Genomic DNA, 24,308 nt, shown 5'->3' with positions numbered 1-24,308 from the left:
TAGGTCAATACATTACAGAGTGTATTGAGGTAGTACAGGGTAAAACAATAACAAAATGCAAAATGAAGTGTAGCAGCCACTGAGAAAGTGCAGTGCAGGTAGGGGGTCAAGATGATAAGGAGTTAGATTGTGAGGTCAAGAGTTCATCTTTTAATATTAGTGAACCGTTCATGATCTTACAGCTCCGGGGTAGAAGCTGTCCTTGGAAGTTGACTGTACATGTTTTCAGGCTTTTGTATCTTTGTGCAAAAGATACAGAGTTTAAATTTATTTGAAGTTTCACAGATACGTTTCTGACTGTGCTTATTTTTCTAATTGATAGGTTTAGAAATGATATTTGCACAGTAACAAGCGATCAGAATTTCAAACAAAAATGCGGGCAATCAGAGCACGAGCACAATCACCATCTGCAATTGTAAATCAGGAGACTGGTATAAATCTGATTCTGATTCCGAAATAACTGAAAGTAATGTACTGTATACGCTAAAGCTCTGGATCCAAACACTAATCAGACAGTACTACTAAAGACCTGAACTCCAGCACAAGTACACTTTTCATATTATCTTCTGAAACTTTTAAATAACGAAGGTTTGTTTCCAAGATCCTCAGTGATCATTTCCTTCAGAAACCAGTCTTCAGACACTGCACCTCCTGTAGATGGAGGTAGGTCCTAGCAGTTGGCTTAGTGGCTTCTTGGTTTCTAATGAAGCAAGGACCTCTCTGCCCTCTTCCTTCCCTTCATCATCCTGAAAAGCCAAGCACAAAGGAGGTCCAGAGGTAAAAGTATCTTCAACTTGTCCACTTCAGAATTCCCTCAGCTTCTCCCCCTGCCTTTTATAACAGCTTTTTTCCTGAGGAATACTACCATGTAAGCCTTGTGAGTAAAGTATCACAGAGATAAAAGTAAATCTTACAGAAACTGCTGTCCTGCCATTCTACCCTCATTAGAATCCATCCACAAATTTGTTGGTGATGGTCAGAGATGCTTCCTATCTTTGGGAAAGTGACATCAAGCCAATTTTCTGCCAACACTTATCACTTCTATTTTCACTTTCAGTGGATGGAATCTCTAGGAAGAATTTTCTAACTCTACATTAGAATTGTTTTCAACAATTCAAGAAATCACATTTGTGGGGAGTAGTTATTGTATTATACAGCCCAGAAGCCGGCCATCTTGCAAACACAGTACATGCCGACTATCGAGTATTCATTGTCCTACACTTCTATAATCAGATCTGGTTTATATATGTTGTGAAATTTGTGGTTTTGCTGTGGCAGCACATAAATATTGCTGTACAGTAATTTGTAAAAGTAAAAAAAAATGTGAGAGAGGAATAACAAGCTAGTGTTTGTGGGTTCATGGCCCATTCAGAAATAAGTTGGCAGAGGGGAGGAAGCTGTTCCTAAGTTTTGACCCCTGAAAGTCTCGTCCCAAAACGTCGACTGTTTACTCTTTTCCATGGATGCTGCCTGGCCTGCTGAGTTCCTCCGGCATTTTGAGTGTAACTGTTCCTGAAGCTGGTAGGGTGAGTCCCAAATCTCCTGTGTGATGGTTGCAGCGAGAAGACAGCATGACCTGGGAGGTGGGCGTCCCTGATGAAGGATGCTGCTTTCCTGTGACAATGCTTCATGTAGATGTGCTCAATGGTGGGGAGGGCTTTACCCATGATGGACTGGGACAAATCCACTACATTTTGTAGGATTTTCCACTCAAGGGCATTGGGGTTTCCATGCCAGGCTGTGATACAGCCAGTCAAGATACTCTCATACTTTAGAAGTTTGGCAAGGTTTTAGAGGTCATGCCGAATCTTCGCAGACTCCTAAGGAAGTAGAGATGCTGCTGTGCTTTCTTTCCAGTTGCACACATGCTGGGCCCAGGACATGTCCTCTGAGATAATAATACCAAGGAATTTAAAGTTGCTGACCCTCTCCACCTCTGTTCCTTCGATGTCGACTGGCTCATGGACCTCTAGTTTCCTCCTCCTGAAGTCAATGATCAGCTCCTTGGTCTTGCTGACATAGAGTGAGGGGTTGTTGTTATGACATCACTCAGCCAGATTTTCAATCTCCCTCCTACGTGCTGATTCATCACCACCTTTGGTTTAGATTGTGATACTGGTGTTTTCAGCAAACTTGAATATGTCAGTGGAGCTGTAAAGTGAATAGAACAAGGGACGAAGCACATAGCCTTGTGGTGCACCTGTGCTGATGGAGATTGAGGAGATGTTGTTGCCAATCTGAACTGACTGTGAGGAAACCGAAGATCCAATTACACACAGAAGTATTGAGGCCCAGTTCTTGGAGCTTTTTGATTAGCTTTGAGGAGATGATGGTATTGAATGCCAAGCTCTAGTTGATGTCCAGATGTTCCTGGGTTGAGTGAAGTGCCAATGAAATGAGATCTGCTGAGGACCTTTTGCTTCAGGAGGCAAATTGGAGTAGATCTGAGTCACTTCTCAGGCAGGAGTTGATATGTTTCATCACCAACCTCTCAAAGTACTTCATTACATTGGATGTAAGTGCAACTGGGTGATGGACATTGAGACAGTTATCACCTTCTTCTTAGGCAATGGAATAAGTGGAGTCTGCTTGAAGCAGGTGGGGACCTCAGACTGCCAAAGCGAGAGGTTAAAGATCTCAGTGAACACTCCAGCAGTAGTGTCATTGGCGAATTTATAGATGGTGTCTGAGCTGTGCCAAGCCACACAATCATGGGTGTAGAGGGAACAGAGCAATAGGCTAGGTGTGTATTCTTGAAGTGTGCCTGTATTGACTGTCAGCAAGGAGGAAATGTCCCATTCCATCCTCCCATATTCTAATCAATTCCTCTGGATTCTACGCTCAACTGGAGGCAATTTACAGTGGCCAGTTGACCTTCCAGCCTGTACTTATCTGGGGTGTGGGAGGAAACTGAGAATCTAGAGGAAACTTTCAAGGCCATAGGGAAAATACGATAACTTCACATAGACAACAGCAGGAATCCGGATGAACCATAGTTTGCTGAACTTGAGAAGCAGCGACTCTACCTGCTCTGCCATTGTATTACCTTAAATAATTGATGTAAACCAGGCATGATGTTGTCATTGTTGGTTTCATTACACTAAAATAGTTGTGGAATAAAGATTTTATGTATTTATACAGATATTAATAATTGAAGAGATATCTGCTCTTGATGCAAGTGGCATAAAATATATTAAAAATTATCAATGCCAGGTCTTCCAAGAAATGAAATGTTCTTAGAAGCTCTAACTTGGTTAATCTTGGCACCTCAGTTAAGTGCAGGAGGATCATTTGCAGGTCAGAATTGAAACTCAGTCTCTGGAACTGTGAGGGAGCAGCTCCATTAGCCATGCTATTGTACCATCTGAAGGAATAGGAGTTGGGGGCTTTAACCTATTTTGTACTTGTAATAATGAATGCCCCATTTGCTTTTTTCAGGAGTTTCCAGTGGGTGTACTTTAGCCATCCAGGACATCCGTCTCAATGGACAAAAATCAAGTGTAATAACTTCCAGTCAACTTTATAATTCATAACATGCTGTTGTCACTAATTTCAGAACAGCATAGACACCAAAGTCGGCCATGTTATCTGCAAAGAAGTTGGGATATAAAATACGTCTCATGATTAGTAAGTAAACGAAAGTAATATACTGCAGATTGGGACACATTAGGACCAGTACAGTTTGACTCAATTAAGCACAATTAACTATGTTGTTCGTCCATCATTGACGTCGATGACGACCTCGACACCATTATGATGGTGTCGAGACTAGCGCGTGATTTGGATTTAAGTGAGGGAGAGTTGCACAGCGTCAGCCTCACTCTCTCTTCCCAATTCCCATCTGGATCCAGTGGCAAGACAGAGTCTAGACAGCTGGAGATGGGACTAGGCGCAGTGGATGACCAGGACGTCTTCTGTGTCTTGTCCTGCTCTACGCGTTCCACGATGCTTGCAGAGACCGCCTTCTTGACCGTTGGACCTTCCATTGGTCTCGTCTGCTCAATCCGCCGGAGTCTGTCTTCACATGCTGGGATAGACAACTCCCTATCTCACCGAGGGTTTGAGACCCGTTGGCTACCCTCACCTGGTTTAGCCGGCTTGTCGAAGCCGTTGCCCAGGGTGTGGCTGCTGTCACATGCAAACAGCTATGGGGAGCCACAGGTGAGAGCTGAGTGCCAGGTGGGGACCAAAGGTGGACTAACCGCCCTGAAAAGGACGCGACATGTTCCCCCACCAGAGGTGCTACCCCTCCCTGACACCCCATACACCCCGCACAATTAACTAAAGTTGAATGGAAATAGTTAAAAAGGTATATAAAAAAGACAAATTTTTACCATTTAACTGAGCAACATATTATGTATTTAAATGAAAAACAGAGCAAGTTACAACACCATCAATAGTATTATAGAGCTATAAATCTATATTAGTTCCTGATAGTTATTGATGCTGTGTACACTGCTGTGTTCTTTTGATTGACCATAAATGAACAAAATCAGTGTAGACACCTACTTTAGATAATGGACTGCCTTCATAAAATTCTTTTGATAATTGCATCCTCCAAATCTTTTTTTTTCATTGTAACATTCAAGATGATTGTTGATACCTTTAGATTCTTCGTAACTACTAACTTGTTGAAGTAGTGAAATCATTTCATTTTCACTCCCGGCCATTTCTGGAATCTCCACGCCTGAATGCTTGAAACCACAGTGAGCAAAACAGTTTAGAATTGTCCTACTGCTTACTTCTTGCCAACTTTTTGAACATGAGCACAAGCAACTGATGCTATTTAAAAACTGTTTGCTGAAAGCACAGTAGTGTCTAATGGCCATGTAAGTGAACTTGACTGATGCCAGTCGGAAACCGTTCGGCCACAGTCCTCTGTTTCAATTAAGCAGCATAATGTCCCAAATAAACAAAGGGAATCCGAGCTATTGTCTGGATTAGTTTTTGTACTTTAGGAGTTGCTCCGAATAAGTAGCTGTCCCAGTTAACCAATGGTCCAATTACCCGGAATCCACTGTATACATTTATTTTTGGCTATCCAGATAAAATGAAGCATCCTTTACAATACCACTGAAATTTCCATGCTTTTTTCTACTGAACCATTTCTACAGCTTCTCCTCCCTCACCTCACACACTAGCTCTCCCCCACATTCCCTCCACTACCCCAACTCCGTTCTTATCTTTGGCCAAGGTCTGACCGGTATAATTTTGATGTGTATTTTCTTGCTGCAATATTCCACCCTTCAATGCAAAACTTGACAAGTGACCTCCTTAGTTCCCAGCAATGCACCAGAACTAAAATAATGGTATGAATTGTGACTAGATTATGAAGACACGCAGTCCTCTTTTATTGTCATTTAGTAATGCATGCATTAAGAAATGATACAATATTTCCTCCGGTGTGATATCACAAAACACAGGACAGACCAAGACTGAAAAAAACTAACAAAACCACATAATTATAACATATAGTTACAAACAGTGTAACAATACCATAACTTGATGAAGAAGTCCATGAGCACAGTAAAGTTCAAAGTCTCTCAAATGTCCCACATCTCAAGCAGACAGAGAGAAAAAAGAAAAACTCTCCCTGCCATACCCGACCATGGTCCAACTCTGAGTCATCCAAAAACTTCGAGCTCTGATCAGCTCTCCGACACCGAGTACTGAGCGCCATCACTACCTGAACGATTCGACCTCCTTCTCGGTCGCCAACAGCAGGCAAAGCCGGGGATTTTGAAGCCTACCCTCCGAAAGATTCCCGACCACGCAGTAACGACAACAGCGAACGAGCGTTTCAGAAATTTCTCTAGATGTTCTTCTGTGCTTTCACGTCTATTCTCCATCAAATCAGAATTGTCCACGGCCCCTATTTAACAGACACGATATCATTTTTCATCGGAGGGCTGCACACGCATGGCGCACTGCTTCTCTTCTCCTCCCGCCTATTGATGATTAAAGCTTTAAGCAACATTTTGCACAAATCAGAATCAGAATCAGGTTTATTATCACTGGCATGTGATGTGAAATTTGTTAACTTAGCAGCAGCAGTTCAATGCAATACATAATATAGAAGAAAAACAATAATAATAAATCAATCAATCAGTTACAGTATACGTATATAGAATAGATTAAAAATCATGCAAAAAACAGCAATGATATATATTAAGAAAGTGAGGTAATGTCCAAGGGTTCAATGTCTGTTTAGGAATGGGATGGCAGAGGACAGAGCGACATCTGACATAAAGAAAATTGTTCTAGAAGGTGTATTTTCAGAACCAATAGAAAAACAATTGATCATTCCTTAAAATGATAACCCTGTTTTCCTCTCTCCACAGATATTGCCTGGCCTCTTGATTATTTCTGGTATGTTTCTAATTTTATTTTACATTCCACAGTGCACATAATTTTGCCTTTGGCTTGAATACTGTTTCACACAAGTCTCAAAAACCCCTGAATCAAAAATCAATCATTACTTGGGGCCCCATGGTAGCCTAGTGATTAACACGACACTATTACAGCTCGGTGTGTCGCGGTTTGGAGTTCATCCTGACATCCTCTATAAGGAGTTTGTACATCCTCCCTGTGGAATGCATGGGTTTTATCCGAGTGTTCCGGTTTTCTCCCACCGGTCCAAAGGGTGTACCAGTTAGTAGGTTAATTGGTCATTGTAAATTGTCCCGTGACTATGTTAGGTTTAAATCACAGGTTGCTCAAAAGGCCAGAAGGGCCTATTCTGTGCTGTATCTCTAAATAAAATAACATAAATTATATTGCATTGTGTTTGATCCTTTGGCGTGTCTAATTAACAAGAGAACTTTAATAAACAAATAAAAGCAGAAAATCCTCAAAGCGTTCAGCTGGTCAGGCAGCATTCCTGGAGTGGAAAATAGTTAAGAAGATCGAACAAGGAACAGTATAGTACTGTACAAGCCCTTCGATATTATGCTGGCCTTTTAGCCTACTCCAAGGTCAATCTAACCCTTCCCTCCACATAGCCCTCCATTATTCTATCATCCATGTGCTTAGCTTCTTAATTGTCCCCAATGTATCTGCCTCTTCCACCATCCCTGGCAGTGCACTTCCCACTCCCTGTGTAAAAAAACCTAACTCTGCCATGCTCCCTATACTTTCTTCCAATCATCTGAAAATTATGCCCTCTCACATTAGTCATTTCCATCTTGGATAAAAGGTGCTGGCAATCCAGTCTATCTATGCCTCTTATCATCTTATACACCTAATGTTTCAGATTTGAGGCTCCCTGCTGTGATCTGTACTGATAAAGATGCAGGTTAACTGAATAGGAGTCGGAATGAATGAACAAATGGGTGGGTAAGTGAATCATCCTTTAGAATGGATGAATCTCCAGCTTTTCATTTTGAGACTGACATAATACGTGGGCATGTGATTTCATTCAGATGTGATAGTCATTCAGGTTCAAAGGTCACCGTTCACTTCCTTACTGCTTGATTGGATGAGAATCTTTCTTGAAGAAAGCCATCCTCATTGCAACTTGTTTTGTTAATGATTATCTTTTGTCTGGGTGAGAAAGGAAAGGACAATCATGCCTTGGGATGTGGTTTAATCGCTATGTGATTGAAAATGTTTTTGAGCACTTTTCTATTAAGTCACACTTCCTCGAATGTTACAGAACCTTATAGAATTTAACAATGAACCACAGTAAATTTTAGTCCAATTCTCCCCAGCCATAATATTTCCATCTGCCTAGGTTGTTGTGCTCTGGACAAATGGGAAGAATTTACATTACTCTATCTTATTACTATTTGGAATTTAATCTGCAACATCCAAAAGGCCATTAGCTCTGTTAATCCCTAATCACATAACAGCAGACAATCGAGAACAGGATTAATAAAGGCAGAGACCAACTAATCAGAGGTAGCTTTGTAAATGACAGATCCTATCTGACCAGTATGGTTTGAATTTTTTGAAGAAGTAACAGGTATATTAATGATGGCAGCGCAGTAGACATGGTTGACGTGGACTTCAGTAAGGTCAGACAAGTTCTCACATGGGAGACTGATCCAAAAGGAGAGGGCCCATGGGATTCAAGTTGATAAATTGGTTCCAAATCTGGCTCAGCACAAGGAAGCAGAGAGTGGTGGTAGGGGTTTTTGTGATCAGATATCTATTCCATAGGGATTAATGCTGGGTCCTTAGCTCTTTCTAATACAGTATATGTGAATGTAGGAGACATGAAGAGTAAGTTCACATACTTAGGAATTGTACTGAATTGACTTTATTTCTTACATCCTTCACATACATGAGGAGTAAAAATCTTTATGTTACATCTACGTCTGAATGTGCAATGTGCAAATTATAGTAATTTGTAATAAATAGTATGTACTACGGACAGTCAAATAGTTTAGAATGATGGCCTGGTGGAAGGAGCTGTCCCGGTGTCACACTGGCGGGGGCATAGGGAGCAAGGGTGGACCCAAATGCAAGACACATCTTGTGAGGTTAATTAAATTTAGTTTATTGTTCGATATCAGGAGAGCTAGGCAGGAGCAGGAGTAGCGAACTGGACAAGGACTGAGGACTACGACTAGGCTGGGACCAAGGGTCTGGGCTAGGACTGGGAATCGGCTCCCAGAATTAGAGGAGACATGAAGAGGCTAGGGTATGGACTCTGAGCCCGAGACTGGGCAAGGACCCAGTACCTGGGTCTTGCCTTGGGCTTGGACCCCAGAACCAGGCATGGACATGACATGGGCTAGGGAGAGGAGGAACATGGGAACACAGAGCCTCAGTCTCGGGAGAGCTGGTACATGGAACCATGGACACATACACAGAACACAGAGTCGGGACCCCTCCTTGGGTACAGGACATAGGGCCGAGACTCATGACCCTCCGCGGGGCAACGGCAAGACGGCCAGACTTACCCCACAGAGGAGAGGACAAGACAAGACAAGACCAACACGAATTAACACCAGACAGTACCTATCTAGCTCCGGTGATGGAACTAGACCGAAGTGCAGGAGGGGGCTGCAGATGAGGGCTAGAGGCGAGAGGGGCAGAGAAGGGATTCAGACAAGGGGGTAGGACAGAAATCACAGACCGCCAGGGCCAGGACTTGACTCAGAACGGGGAAGCCGCCAGGGGCAGGACTTGACTTGGTGCTTGAATGCCGCCAGGACCAGGACTTGACTTAGTGCTTGAATGCCGCCAGGACCAGGACTTGACTTGGTGCTAGAATGCCGCCGGAGCCAAGACTTGACTTGGAGCCTCCGGGTAGTGGCGAGCTCTCGACTCGGCCCGGGAACAGTAGACAGCGGTTCTTGATTCCCTCTGGCAGGTTAACTGACAGACCCACCTTGATGAGGAAACTTTGCAGGCTCGCTTTGGCAAGGTAACTGGACAGGGTTGCTCCGGTGAGGAAGGGCGAATTACCGGCACTCGCTTCGGCAGAGACTAGGCTTGCTCTGGCCAGATGACATTGGCCTGCCATGGCTTTGCAGGCGCTCCCGCGCTGAACAGCTGAAAACCGGAGACTATAAACTACCGGTTCAGCCGAGCGTTAATTGCCTCTAATCACCAAAGTCGAGTGACACAGGAAAACAGGGAATCAACGGTCCGGATCGTAACATAAACAAGGTAAATTTAAAGGGACCCCGATCCGGACCGTGACAGTACCCCCCTCCCAATGGGAGCCTCCAGGCGACCAACAGGTTTGCCTGTATTATCGATGACCCGAGTGGGTGGGGGAGATTTGGCCAGCGGGCAAAACAGAACAACAACACGTTGACTTTCAGGCTGAAAAGAGTTTGGAAAAAACAGTTTATGTCTGCTGGGTCCATGTTTGGCGGGAGCGTTCTGTCACACTGGCGGGGGCATAGGGAGCAAGGGTGGACCCAAATGCAAGACACGTCTTGTGAGGTTAATTAAATTTAGTTTATTGTTCAATATCAGGCGAGCTAGGCAGGAGCAGGAGTAGTGAACTGGACAAGGACTGAAGACTACGACTAGGCTGGGACCAAGGGTCTGGGTTAGGACTGGGAATTGGCTCCTAGAACTAGAGGAGACATGACTCCGAGCCCGAGACTGGGCAAGGACCCAGTACCTGGGTCTTGCCTCAGGCTCGGACCCCAAAACCAGGCAAGGACATGATGTGGGCTAGGGAGAGGAGGAACATGGAAAACAGAGCCTCGGTCTAGGGAGAGCAGGTATATGGAACCATGGACACATACACAGAACACAGAGTCGGGACCCCTCCTTGGGTACAGGACATAGGGCCAGGACTCATGACCCTCCGCGGGGCAACGGCAAGACAGCCTGACTTACCCCACAGAGGTGAGGACAAGACAAGACAGACCATGACCCCCCGCGGGGCAACGGCAAGACGGCCTGACTTACCCCACGGAGGTGAGGACAAGACAAGACAAGACATGACTCCCCATGGGGAAACGGCAAGACGGCCAGACTTACCCCACAGAGGTGAGGACAAGACAAGACATGGCTCCCCACGGGGCAACGGCCAGACTTACCCCACGGAGGCAAGGACCAGACAAGACAAGACCAACACGAATGAACACCAGACAGTACCTATCTAGCTCCGGCGATGGAACTAGACCGAAGTGCAGGCGGGGGCTGCAAACGAGGGCTAAAGGCGAGAGGGGCAGAGAAGAGATTCAGATAAGGGGGTAGGACAGGAATCACAGACCGCCAGGGCCAGGACTTGACTCAGAACGGGGAAGCCGCCAGGGCCAGGACTTGAATTGGCACTTGAATGCCGCCAGGGCCAGGACTTGGCTTGGTGCTAGAATGCTGCCAGGACCAGGACTTGACTTGGTGCTAGAATGCCGCCAGAGCCAGGACTTGACTTGGAGCCTCCGGGTAGTGGCAAACTCTCGACTCGGCCCAGGAACAGAAGACAGCGGTTCTTGATTCCCTCCGGTGGGTTAACTGACAGACCCACCTTGATGAGGAAACTTTGCAGGCTCACTTCGGCGAGGTAACTGGACAGGGTTGCTCCGGTGAGGAAGGGCAAATTACCGGCACTCACTTCGGCAGAGACTAGGCTTGCTCCGGCCAGAACACATTGGCATGCCGTGACTTTGCAGATGCTCCCGCGCCGAATGGCTGAATACCGGAGACTATAAACTACCGGTTCAGCCGAGCATTAATTACCTCTAATCACCAAAGTCGAGGGACACGGGAAAACAGGGAATCAACGGTCCGGATCGTAACAGAAACAAGGTAAATTTAAAGGGACCCCGATCCGGACCATGACACGCGGAGCCTATTGATCCTGGTTTTAATGCTGCGGTACCATTTTCCAGATGGTGGCAGCCGGAACAGTTTGTGGTTGGGGTGACTCGGATCCTCAATGATCCTTCGGGCCCTTTTTACACACCCGTCTTTGTAAATGTCCTGAATAGTGGGAAGCTCACATCCACAGATGCGCTGGGCTGTCCGCACCACTCTCTGCAAAGTCCTACGATTGAGGGAAGTACAGTTCCCATACCAGGCAGTGATGCAGCCAGTCAGGATGCTCTCAATTGTGCCCCTGTAGAAAGTTCTTAGGATTTGGAGCCCCTACTAAACTTCTTCAATCATCTGAGGTGAAAGAGGCGCTGTTGTGTTTTTTTCACCACACAGCGGTATGTACAGAGCACGTGAGATCCTTGGTGATGTGTATGCCGAGGAACGTAAACCTGTTTTCCCTCTCAACCCCAGATCTATTCATCTCAATAGGGGTTAGCCTGTCTCCGTTCCTCCTGTAGTCCACAGCCAGCTTCTTTGTTTTTGCGACATTGAGGGAGAGGTTGTTTTCTTGACACCACTGTGTCAGGGTGATGACTTCTCTGTAGGCTGCCTCATTATTATCTGAAATAAGGCCAATCAGTGTAGTATCACCTGCAAATTTAATTAGCAAACTGGAGCTGTAGGTGGCGACATGGTCATGGGGATACAGAGAGTAAAGAAGGTTGCTTAGGATACAGCCCAGGAGCACCTGTGTTGAGGGTCAAAGGGGCAGAGGTGAGAGAGCCCACTCTTACCACCTACCGGCGATCTGACAGGAAGTCCAGGATCCACCTGCACAAGGCAGGGTGAAGGCCGAGGTCTCTGAGCTTCTTGTCAAGCCTGGAGGGAATTATGGTGTTGAATGCTGAACTGTAGTCCAAGAATAGCATTCTCACATAGGCATCTCTCTTCTCCAGATGTGTAAGGACGTTGTGTAGAACTGTGGCTATTGCATCATCTGTCGATCGGTTTTCGATAGGTGAATTGTAGGGGGTCCAGTGTGGGTGGCAGCATGCTGCGGGTGTAATCCTTGACCAGCCTCTCAAAGCATTTGCTTATTATTGAGGTGAGTGTGACAGGATGCCAATTGTTCATACATGTTACCTTGGTCTTTTTAGGTACAGAGACAATGGTGGATGTTTTGAAGCACTCTGCACTGGGAGAGGGAGAGATTAAAAATGTCTGTAAATGCACCTGCCTGTTGTGCCTCGCACACTCTGAGTACCTGCCCTGGGATGCCGTCTGGTCCCGCAGCCTTGCGACTGTCCACTCGTAGGAAACACCTGCGTACTTCAGCCTCAGAGAAGGTCAAGGTGCAGGTCGCATCGGAGGCTCTCCCTGGGGGCTCAGTGTTGGCAACATTGAACCGGGTACAAAAAAGATTTAGCTCATCTGGGAGAGAGGCAGCGACGTTGGCAGCACCACTGTGCTTAGCTTTGAAGTCAGTGATGGTGGGCAGACCTTGCCATAAACTGCGTTTCTTGTTGGTGGAGGTTGGAGATTGGTGGAGTTTCTGATAGTATAGAAAGTAGTCTTGGACTACAGAGTAACACACACAAAATGCTGGAGGAACTCAAGCTTTCCAGTGTCTGCAGAATACCTTGTGGTTAGCCTACAGGGTGATATCGATGTTTTGCTAAAATGGGAGAGGGAGATGCATCTATACTGCACAGATACTGGGCCTCTGGCCCAACCTGTCCATGCCCTTTGAAGGTCATGATACTACCCTGATGTACTTATGTTGTAAAATAATCTGAATGGATGGCATGCAAAACAAAGTTTTCTCCCTACCTTGATACATGCGAACATAATAAATTAATTACCAATCACTTGCGTTTACCACTCCCTCTGGCAGCTTGCTTCATTTACTCAATACTTCCTGTGTGAAAAGATTGCTCCTCAAGTCTCTTACATATCCTCCCACTCTCACTCTAAACCTATGCCCTCTAATTTTGTATTCCTTTCCCTGGGGAAAAAAAAAATTGTAGCAATTCCCCTCATTTATTTTCTAAATCTCTATTAATGTTGTCCCTTAGGCTCCCCTGTTTCAGTTTAATTATATACTTCCCATTGCAGAGCAACTATATCTATATGCATACCCCAAATGTGTCCTTACCAATGTCTTGTGCAGTCTTAGCTAACATCCCAACTCCTGTATTCAGTATCCTGATCGATGAAGGGAAGCCTGACAAACACCTTCTTCTAAATGTGTAATCTCTTTCAAAAGTTCAAAGTTCAAAGTAAATTTATTATCAACGTCACCACATACAACCCTGAGCTTCATTTTCTTGTGAACATACTCAATAATTCCATAATAGAATAATAACTATAATAGAATCAATGAAAGATCACACTAACTTGGATGTTCAACCACTGTACAAAAGATGACAAACTGTGCAAACACAAAAATAATGAAATAATAACAATAAATAAACAGTAAGACCATAAGACATAGGAGCGGAATTAGGCCATTTGGCCCATCGAGTCTGCTCAGCCATTCAATCAGAAAGGAATTATGTTATTTTTAGTTGTCTTTTTAAAAGATTGATATTATTAATTTCTTAACAGATTTTCTAAAATGCTCCCTATGGAAAGAAGCTGCTGCCTGGCCTGCTGAGTTCCTGCAGCATTTTGTGTGGGTTGCATGGGTTTCTAGCATCTGCAGATTTCTCTTGTTTCTAAAATGCATTATTTATTTCAATCTATCTCTTCTACTTGTTGTTCTTTTTCACGCCTTGCGGAGCATTGGGCAACAATTTTGGCGTTTCTGTAGTATTTTTGACTGTTTTTATGAAGCCAAGTTTTTAGCTTGACACTCACCCAGCCTGGATGGAAAGCGAGCAAAGAACTGGTTGAATTCAGACCCAGGACCATTCGCCTCGAAGTCCGGTGCTGATGTCACTACACCATCTGTTTCCGCTATACTTTTATTAATAGTAAAACAATGAATAAATAAATAAATAACCCACAGAAAGCATCTGACCCAGTTGTTGTACCTGGCTGAGTACTGAAGACTTGTTAATCAACTGGCTGAAGTGTTTACTGACGTCTTTAACTTCTCACTTTGGCAGTCTGCGGTTCCCACCTGCTTCAAGCCGGCTTCAGTCATATTGGTGCTCAAGAAGAGCAAGGTAGCCTGCCCCAATGAATATCATCCAATCGCACTTACACCCAATACGATGAAAGGTGAGTAACCAAACATATCAACCCCTTCCTGAGGAGTACCTTGGATCCGCTCCAATTTGCCGACTATCACAACAGGTCAACAGCCCTGCAACAATCTTGACAGTGGAGATGCATATTCTTCATCGATCACAGCTCCGCATTCAATCCCCTCAAAGTGATCAATAAGCTCCGAGACCTGGGCCTCAATACCTCCTTGTGCAACTGGATCCTCGTTTTCCTCACTTGTAGTTCAAATTGGCAACAACTTCTCCTCCACAATCTCCATCAGCGCAGGTGTACCACAAGTCTGTGTGTTTGGCCCCAGGTCTACTTGCTTTATGCTTATGACAATGAGGCTAAGCACAGCTCCAATGACATATTCAAGTCTGCTGATGACACCATGGTTGTTGACTGAATCAAGGGTGGTGAGATTGAAAATCTGTCTCAATAGTGCCACAACTACAGCCTCTCACTCAACGGCAGCAAAACCAGAGGGCTAATTATTGACTACAGGAGGAGGAAACTGGAGGTCCATGAGCCACTGCTCAGCAGGGAATCTGAGGTGGAGAGGGTCAGTAACTTTAAATTCCTTGGCATGATAACTTCTGAGGATCTGTCCCGGGATCAGCACTTAAGTGCCATTATAAAGAAGGCACGGCAACACCTCTACTTTCCTAGAAGTTTGCATGGATCTGGCATGCCATTTAAAACTTTGACAAACTTCTGTAGATGCAGAGTGGACAGTATTCTGGCTGGTTGCATCGTGGCCTGGTTCAGAAACACCAATGCCCATGCACCGAAAATCCTTCAAAAAGTAGTGGATACAACCCAATTCATCTCAGGAAAAGCCCTCCCCTTGCACTCAAAAAAAATCCACCTCCCCTGACCTAGGCTATGGTAGATGGGTGCCCTCCAGTCAGCATGGACGTACAGTGTCAACTGTTCTGTTACCATGCTACTTGACTCTATGATTCAATGAACAAATGAGTAAGCACATTCCCCATACACAATGAATGAAACCAGAAGCTCAGTGGAATTTAGCTATGAGTCCTATACTTTGTTATGTTGCAATGTTTGCAAGAGTGGGAGTATGCAGGGAGATATCACTAGTTTGTTGACTTTTCATTTCTTAGTCACTTAGTCAGATAATGGTGAATGTGCGCTATTTTTAAAACGAAAATCACAATTATATTGTTCCCTTCACAAGATCGGTGTGACCCAAAATAATATTTTTGAAGTGTATGTAGTTTTCCACTTCTGCAGTCCCACAGTGTTAAGATGACTTGTATCCACCGCGGTTCTCAGAGTTCAGAAGCCAGAGACTTTCCCACTGGTAGGATCGAGATTCTAAACAAGCACATGTTAGTGAAAAATCTTTAAGTCTTGTTGTTCATGCTCTTTATAGTTCTCTGGCCAAGAATGTTCTTGAAGAATTTTCTCTGTCCTGAAATGCTAATGATGAATAGTGTTTGGATTAGGACACCTGATCTTTGGTAGGGCAGCCCACCGCTGAAGTCAGTTGACCTTGCAGAGATTCTCTATACTGGGGATTTTAGCCTGGGAAAGATGTTGACACTGTTTTGGCTTTCCTGCCAAGGATCTGGAGAATTTTATGATGACAGTGTAGGTGTAATTTCTTCTGTTCTTTCAATGCTGGCAGTGAATTATCTATGACCCAGAAACCTATAGGAGGCCAGAGATCACTGCTGCTCAGTAGATCATGTGTTTGCTAATGGATTGGAAACCATGGTCTTTGTTCACCCCTTTTTTCAGTCAGCTGAAGGCAGTGTAGGTGCACTGAAAATCTTGGTGAATTTTGGCATCGATGCCGATCTTTATCAAATGACAGAAAGTGATGTATATTTTCCAAAGATTGAGATCAGAATTGTGCAAAGGGACCAGGTTGCTATAAGAATTTTTTCTTCCTGATGGCCCAATTGGAAAAGATTAAAAACAGCTGGATAAATCTCATATTAAAAGTATGGCAGAAGGTGGCTAATTCATGTGGAATCAATAACATGTTAAAACTTTTCAGATAGTGTTCTTATGATACTGAATTTCTTCCCAGAAGAGGAGATAAAAGATTTGAACTGTGGATAAAGAAAGGTCTTACAACCTACCTCTCATTCACACACAAAAGTGTATTACAAAGTTTCCAATTCCTACAGGACAAACATGGCCTAGAACACAATGACTTTTTTAGGTACCTTCAAGTACGACATCATGTTAACCAGAGTTGTAGATAACAGACTTATCAACAGTAGAATTAGAATTTTTCAAGATTCTGAATTCAGCTTACAGTTCAATACCAAGTAAATCAATTTCTTGATTATATAATGCACTCTCTCATGCCAAAAATGAAAACACAGAGAAGTGGGAGAAAGAAGCGGGGTTGGTACTTTCAGAGGAGGCTTGAGGGAAAATCTGCCGCTTTCAGTGGTCTTTGACTAACTCTTTGATTTGGAGAGAACATTGTTGGAAAAATATTATAAGATACTCCAAGACCCCATACCAGGAAAAATATAAAGACACAAACGTGGCGTGGTGGAGAAGGTGTGGCTCCAAGGAGGCAAATTATTTCCATATTTTTTGGGATTGCCCTAAATTAAGTTTATATTGGGGAGGTATTCACAGAACATTAGTTAAGGTATTTAAGACTCAGATACCTCTGAACTTTGAGACTCTCTACTTGGGGCATGTATTGTTCTTAGAACAGAAGGAAGATATAAAGCTGCTGCAGGCCCCTTGAGCAGTAAGAAATCAATCACCAGAAAGTAGTTAAATCCAACATCACCTACATTAGAAGATTAGCATGAAATCATTTTGGAAATATTTGAAATGGAAAAGATGACCTACTCGCTGAGAATTCAAAAGGAAAAATTTTATCAAATTTGGAATAAATGGATTGAATTTATAACCCCAAAGCGAGTAGACTTTAGATGACCCTCCTAATGGTTTATACTGTTTGTCTCACCAACATAGTAATGGTGTTAATGTAAGCACCCTTGGCTCGAATGTTTACTGTTTTTTTGGAAAATGTGGAATTAACACAAGTGAAAAAAAAGATCTGGGGAAATTTTGGACCAGAAACAAATGGACCAGAAGAGATACATGGAAATTAGTATTCAACCACTATTATTAATATTTTTATAACAACTATTATCATTACTTAGTTTAATAGAGTGGAATTACAATTGCACATAAACATCTATTTGAGTGCCTAATTATTTTCTGTATTATCTGAATGTGCACTTCTGAATGTACAAATTAATATAGATTTACTCACATAAAAAATGGAAAAGGTTATATATGTAAAACAAAAGTTTGTGTATTACTCGTGAATACCTTATCCAAATAAGTGTTGTCACATGATTTGGTGGCAACATCGTATGCCCACAATGTTCAGCAGAACATTAGCAGCAACAATAACAATGCCAACAACAGCAAAACCAGCACTTTCCCACCCTCTCTTCTCACACACACACACACACACACACACACACACACACACACACACACACAGTGGTAGTAGGAGTCTCCTTCCTTCCATGGTCCACTGTCCTCTCCTATCAGACTCCTTCTTTTTCAGCCCTTTTCCGAAGACAGGTATCCCCTTCTCCGTCAACTGATTTCACCTATAATCTGCTAATTTGTACTCCCCACCCTCCCTCCCATTTTCTTATTCTAGCTTCTGCCCCCTTCTTTTCCAGTCCTGATGAAAGGACACAGGCTGAGATGTTAATTCCACTCCATACATTTCCCTTCCTGACTTGCTGAGTTCCTCTAGCACTGTATGTGAACCACTAACTTTGTTTGGACTTCCAGATCACAACTCTGAATCCTCTCTCCACCCTACATTGCACGCCTCTCCCAATCAATGGATTCACCTGATCACAGCACCAACTCCAGACCCCTGCCTGATTGTGTCCCTGTTCACTCAATCTAATCGTGTCTCTGATTCAGACTTCAAATTCCTAGCATCCACCATCTTGCAAAGGAGTTTTTTTTTTAGTATTTCATTAAGTAAGTCAGTAAGATTGAAAGAGTGCAGAGAAAATATACAAGGATGTTATCAGGGCTTGAGGACCTGATTATAGGGAAAGTCTGAATAGGATTGGACTTTATTCTCTAGAATGTAGGGGAATAGGGGGAGATTTGATAGAGGTATCCAAAATTATGAGGGTATAGATAAGGTAAATGCAAGCAGGCTTTTTCCACTGATGTCGGGTGAAATTAAGTACTCCCAAACTCACTTTTTGCCTTTTGCAACATTTTGTTCTTTTTTTCGCATTGGGTGTTTGATGTTATTCTAGGAAAAGGGTCGGTGGTGTTTCTTTATGTCGTGGCTGCCTGAGGGAGGATGAATCTAAGAGCTGTATTCTGTATACATACCTTGATAATAAATGTACTTTGAAGTAGAGGTCATGGGTTAAGGGTGAAAGGTGAAATGTTCAAAATGTTTAAGGAGAACATATTTACTCAGAGGGTGGTGAGAGTGTGGAATGAGCTGCCAGTGGAAGTGGTAGATACGGGTTCATTTTCAACATTTCTGAGAAATTTGCGTAGGTACATGGTTGAGAAGGCTATGCTCTGGGTGCAGTTCAATGGGACTAAGCAGACTAATAGTTCAACATGCACTAGATGGGCCAAAGGGCCTTTCTCTGTCCAGTAGTATTCTATCTATGCCTCTAACTGTAACATCAGCAATGATTTTCATAATGACATAATACTGGACTCCATACCTAAACTTGTTTTGCCACTCTGTACATCAGATTTGTCTTTCAGCTTCTGCAATTATTTCTGTACGGATTATAAACACAAAATTCTTCAGATGGTGGAAATCTTGAGCAACACACACACACAAAATGCTGGGGAACTCAGCAAGTCAGGCAGCACCTATGGAGGGGAATAAACAGCCAGCATTTCAGTCCAAATCAAGTCCCAATGAAGGGTCTCAACCCAAAACATCGCCTATTTATTCTCCTCCATAGATGCTGCCTGGCCAGCAATTTCTGTATATTGTATGCATTATCATTCTTAATCCACAAAACCAATTTTCTTGATTTGGGAATTAGACCAATATCAAATTTAATATGATTGAAATGTTAGCTGTATGTCACATGGTCCATGTTCTGAGCAAAATTGTAACAGAGAAGGAGGTGAAGGGTCTTGGCTCGAAACATCGGCTCCTAATTCCTCTTTAGATGCTGTCTGATCTGCTGAGTTCGTCCAGCATCCTGTGTGTGTTACCCTGCATTTCCAGTATCTGCAGAATCTCTTGTGTTTATGACATGCTGCATGAGGCCCGCTCAGTAAAATGGCCTACTGCTTTTGAAGTTAAGTGCATTCTACAATTAAGAAAACAGCTCCAAAAGTAAATCAGTTGAGTTTGCACAGTTTTCCTGGCATGTAAACACAAAATAATCTGCAGATGCTGGGGTCAAAGCAACCCTCACAACAGGCTGGAGGAACTCAGCAGGTCGGGCAGTATCCATGGAAAAGATCGGTCAACGTTTCGGGCCGGAACCCTTCGTCAGGACTGTAGGGGGAAGGGGCAGAGGCCCTATAAAGAAGGTGGGGGGGAGGGTGGGAAGGAGAAGGTTGGTAGGTTCCAGGTGAAAAACCAGTCAGGGGAAAGATAAAGGGGTGGGGGAAGGGGAGGCAGGGAGGTGATAGGCAGGAAAGGTGAAGAAAGAATAGGGGAAAACAAAATGGGTAGTAGAAGGTGGCAGAACCATGAGGGAGGCGGTAGGCAGCTAGGGGAGGGGGCAGAGTGACATAGGGATAGGGGAAGGGAGGGGGAGGGAATTACCAGAAGTTGGAGAATTCTATGTTCATACCAAGGGGCTGGAGACTACCTAGACGGTATATGAGGTGTTGTTCCTCCAACCTGAGTTTAGCCTCATCATGGCAGTAGAGGAGGCCATGTATGGACATATCTGAATGGGAGTGGGAAGCAGAGTTGAAGTGGGTGGCTACTGGGAGATCCTGTCTGTTTTGGCGGACGGAGCGGAGGTGCTCGACGAAGCGGTCCCCCAATCTGCGTCGGGTTTCACCAATGTAGAGGAGGCCGCACCGGGAGCACCGGATGCAATAAATGACCCCAACAGACTCACAAGTAAAGTGTTGCCTCACTTGGAAGTACTGTTTGGGGCCCTGAACGGTGGCAAGAGAGGAGGTGTAGGGACAGGTGTCGCACTTGCGCTTACAGGGATAAGTGCCGGGTGGGAGATCCGTGGGGAGGGACCGATCCCTGCGGAAGGCGGAGAGGGGTGGAGAGGGAAAGATGTGCTTAGTGGTGGGGTCCTGTTGAAGGTGGCCGAAGTTGCGGAGGGTAATGTGTTGGATCCGGAGGCTGGTGGGGTGGTAGGTGAGGACAAGGGGAACTCTGTCCCTGTTGTGGTGGCAGGAGGATGGGGTGAGAGCCGAAGTGCGGGAAATGGAGGAGATGCGGGTGAGGGCATCACTGATGACAGCAGAAGGGAAACCACAATCCTTAAAGAAAGAGGACATTTGAGATGTCCTGGAACGGAAAACCTCATCCTCGGAGCAGATGATAACGGAAAACCTCATCCTCTTGGACCGGGACCACTCTTACTGCCGCTGGGTCCTACCGCCCGTCTGTTCCCCCCAGTACCCTCTTTCCTCCCTGCGACTCCCAACCTTCCCTCTACCCCTCGTCACCCCTCCATTCCTCTGATCCCTCATCCTCCCCTAACCCTGCTCTCCCTGAACATCCCAGCCCCCCTCTCCCTCCTGAGACCTCCCACTCTTCACTCTCCTCCGACCCCAGCCCCAACCCTTGCCGTGTCTTCACCATCCCCTCTGACCTTCCCCTTTCTGAGGCAGAACGTTCTGCCTCACTTTTGTCCCCCTCCGTCCACACCTCAGTGAGCTCCATGCCCGCCATGACGCTGAACTCTTCTTCCGTCGCCCACGTCTCCGAGCCTACTTCTTTGGCAAGGATTCCCCTCCCCCTACCGATGACCCCTTCTCCCGTCTTCAACCCTCCTCCTCCTCCTGGACACCCCGCCCGGGCATTCTACCTGCACTCGATCTCTTCATCTCCAACTGTCGCCGAGACATCAACCATCTCAGCTTCACCACTCCTCTCTCCTGTTCCAACCTCACCCCCTCTGAATGCACTGTCCTCCACTCTCTCCACACTAATCCCAAACTCACCATCAAACCCGCTGACCAAGGTGGTGCCGTAGTAGTCTAACGGACAGACCTCTACCTCACTGAGGCCAAACGGCAGCTGTCTGACACCACCTCTTACTTACCCCTGGAACAGGACCCCACCAAAAAACATCAAACCGTTGTCTCCCATACCATCACTACCCTTATCAACTCCGGAGACCTTCCATCCTCAGCCACTAAACTAATAATTCCCACACCCCGTACCGCTTTGTTTTACCTCCTCCCCAAGATCCACAAGCCGGACTGTCCCGGTAGACCCATAGTTTCTGCCTGCCCCTGTCCCACTAAACTTGTATCTGCCTACCTGGACTCCATTTTGTCACCCATAGTTCAGTCTCTCCCCACCTACATCCAGGATACATCCCATGCCCTCCACCTCTTCAATAACTTCCAGTTCTCCGGTCCCAACCGCTTTATTTTCACTATGGATGTCCAATCCCTATACACCTCCATTCCCCATGAAGAAGGCCTCAAAGCCCTCCGCTACTTTCTGGGTAATAGACCTCACCAGTTCCCCACCACAGCTACCCTCCTCCGGTTGGCGGAACTGGTTCTCACACTCAATAACTTCTCTTCTGGCTCTTCCCACTTTCTTCAGACCAAGGGTGTAGCTATGGGAACTCGCATGGGCCCTAGCTATGCCTGCCTCTTCGTTGGTTATGTGGAACAGTCTGTGCTCCATACCTATTCTGGTACTGCTCCCCAACTTTTTCTTCGGTACGTTGACGACTACATTGGTGCTGCTTCCTGCACCCATGCTGAGCTCATCAATTTCTTTGACTTTACTTCTAACTTCCACCCAGCCCTCAAATTCACTTGGTCTATCTTGGACACTTCTCTCCCCTTTCTCGATCTCTCGGTCTCCATCTCTGGAGACAGACTGTCCACTAACATCTTCTACAAGCCCACTGACTCTCATAACTACCTCAACTATACTTCTTCCCACCCCACCACATGCAAAAATGCCATTCCATATTCCCAGTTCCTCCGTCTCTGCCACATATGCTCTGAGGATGAGGTTTTCCGTTCCAGGACATCTCAAATGTCCTCTTTAAGGATCGTGGTTTCCCTTCTGCTGTCATTAGTGATGCCCTCACCCGCATCTCCTCCATTTCCCGCACTTCGGCTCTCACCCCATCCTCCCACCACCACAACAGGGACAGAGTCCCCCTTGTCCTCACCTACCACCCTACTAGCCTCCGGATCCAACACATTATCCTCCGCAACTTCCGCCACCTTCAACAGGACCCCACCACTAAGCACATCTTTCCCTCTCCACCCCTCTCCACCTTCCGCAGGAATTGGTCCCTCCACGACTCCCTGGTCCACACGTCTCTCCCCACTGATCTCCCACCCGGCACTTATCCCAGTAAGCGCAAGTGCTACACCTGTCCCTACATCTCCTCTCTTGCCACCATTCAGGGCCCCAAACAGTCCTTCCAAGTGAGGCAACACTTTACTTGTGAGTCTGTTGGGGTCATCTATTGCATCCGGTGCTCCCAGTGCGGCCTCCTCTACATTGGTGAAACCCAACGCAGATTGGGGGACCGCTTCATGGAGCACCTCCGCTCCATCCGCCAAAACAGACAGAATCTCCCAGTAGCCACCCACTTCAACTCTGCTTCCCGCTCCCATTCAGATATGTCCATACATGGCCTCCTCTACTGCCATGATGAGGCTAAACTCAGATTGGAGGAGGAACACCTCATATACTGTCTAGGTAGTCTCCAGCCCCTTGGTATGAACATAGAATTCTCCAGCTTCCGGTAATTCCCTCCCCCTCCCTTCCCCTATCCCTATGTCACTCTGCCCCCTCCCCCAGCTGCCTACCACCTCCCTCATGGTTCCACCTCCTTCTACTACCCATTGTGTTTTCCCGTATTCTTTCTTCACCTTTCCTGCCTATCCCCTCCCTGCCTCCCCTTCCCCACCCCTTTATCTTTCCCCTTACTGGCTTTTCACCTGGAACCTACCAGCCTTCTCCTTCCCACCCTCCCCCCACCTTCTTTATAGGGCCTCTGCCCTTTCCCTCTGCAGTCCTGACGAAGGGTTCCGGCCCGAAACGTCGACCGATCTTTTCCATGGATGCTGCCCGACCTGCTGAGTTCCTCCAGTGTGTTGTGAGTGTTTCCTGGCATGTGACAGGGCAAGCTGATTAAGGATCCCATGAAGGAAAATTCTTATCCATAAAATCAAAACCACTATTGCACAGTACACTAGAAAACTTTTTACAGAGGCTACTGGCTTAAGGCCTTTTCAAGTTGGTGACTTCATCAAATGACTTTTTGACAGGCAATTTAATCATTTCATAATTTGATTACTTGATTACAGGGCAGGGATTAAAATGATATTGATTTATTTGCAGTGCTTGCTTTGGTAGGATAAATGCCAGAAGGCCAAATCCTCAGCTTGAAAACAGATTGTTACACTGCATTGCTGTACTCAGCAAAGGTACAAATTAATTAAGGATGTTCATCATTGCCGGTTCTAAATTCTGGAACTCCCATGTGTCAGGCCTGTGGACACACCTTCATCAAAGAAGAATTCTAGCAGTTCAAGAAACTGTCTCATTCTCTCCTTCTCAAGGACATTTAAGGATGGGCAGTGGGTGCCAGACTTATCAGCAAATTCCGCGTCTTTAAAATGAATAACATGGAACTTCTTTGTGCTAAATC

This window comes from Mobula hypostoma, chromosome 14 (assembly GCF_963921235.1).
Source record: "Mobula hypostoma chromosome 14, sMobHyp1.1, whole genome shotgun sequence".
NCBI lineage: Eukaryota > Metazoa > Chordata > Chondrichthyes > Myliobatiformes > Myliobatidae > Mobula > Mobula hypostoma.
Note: the sequence above shows the minus strand (reverse complement) of the source record.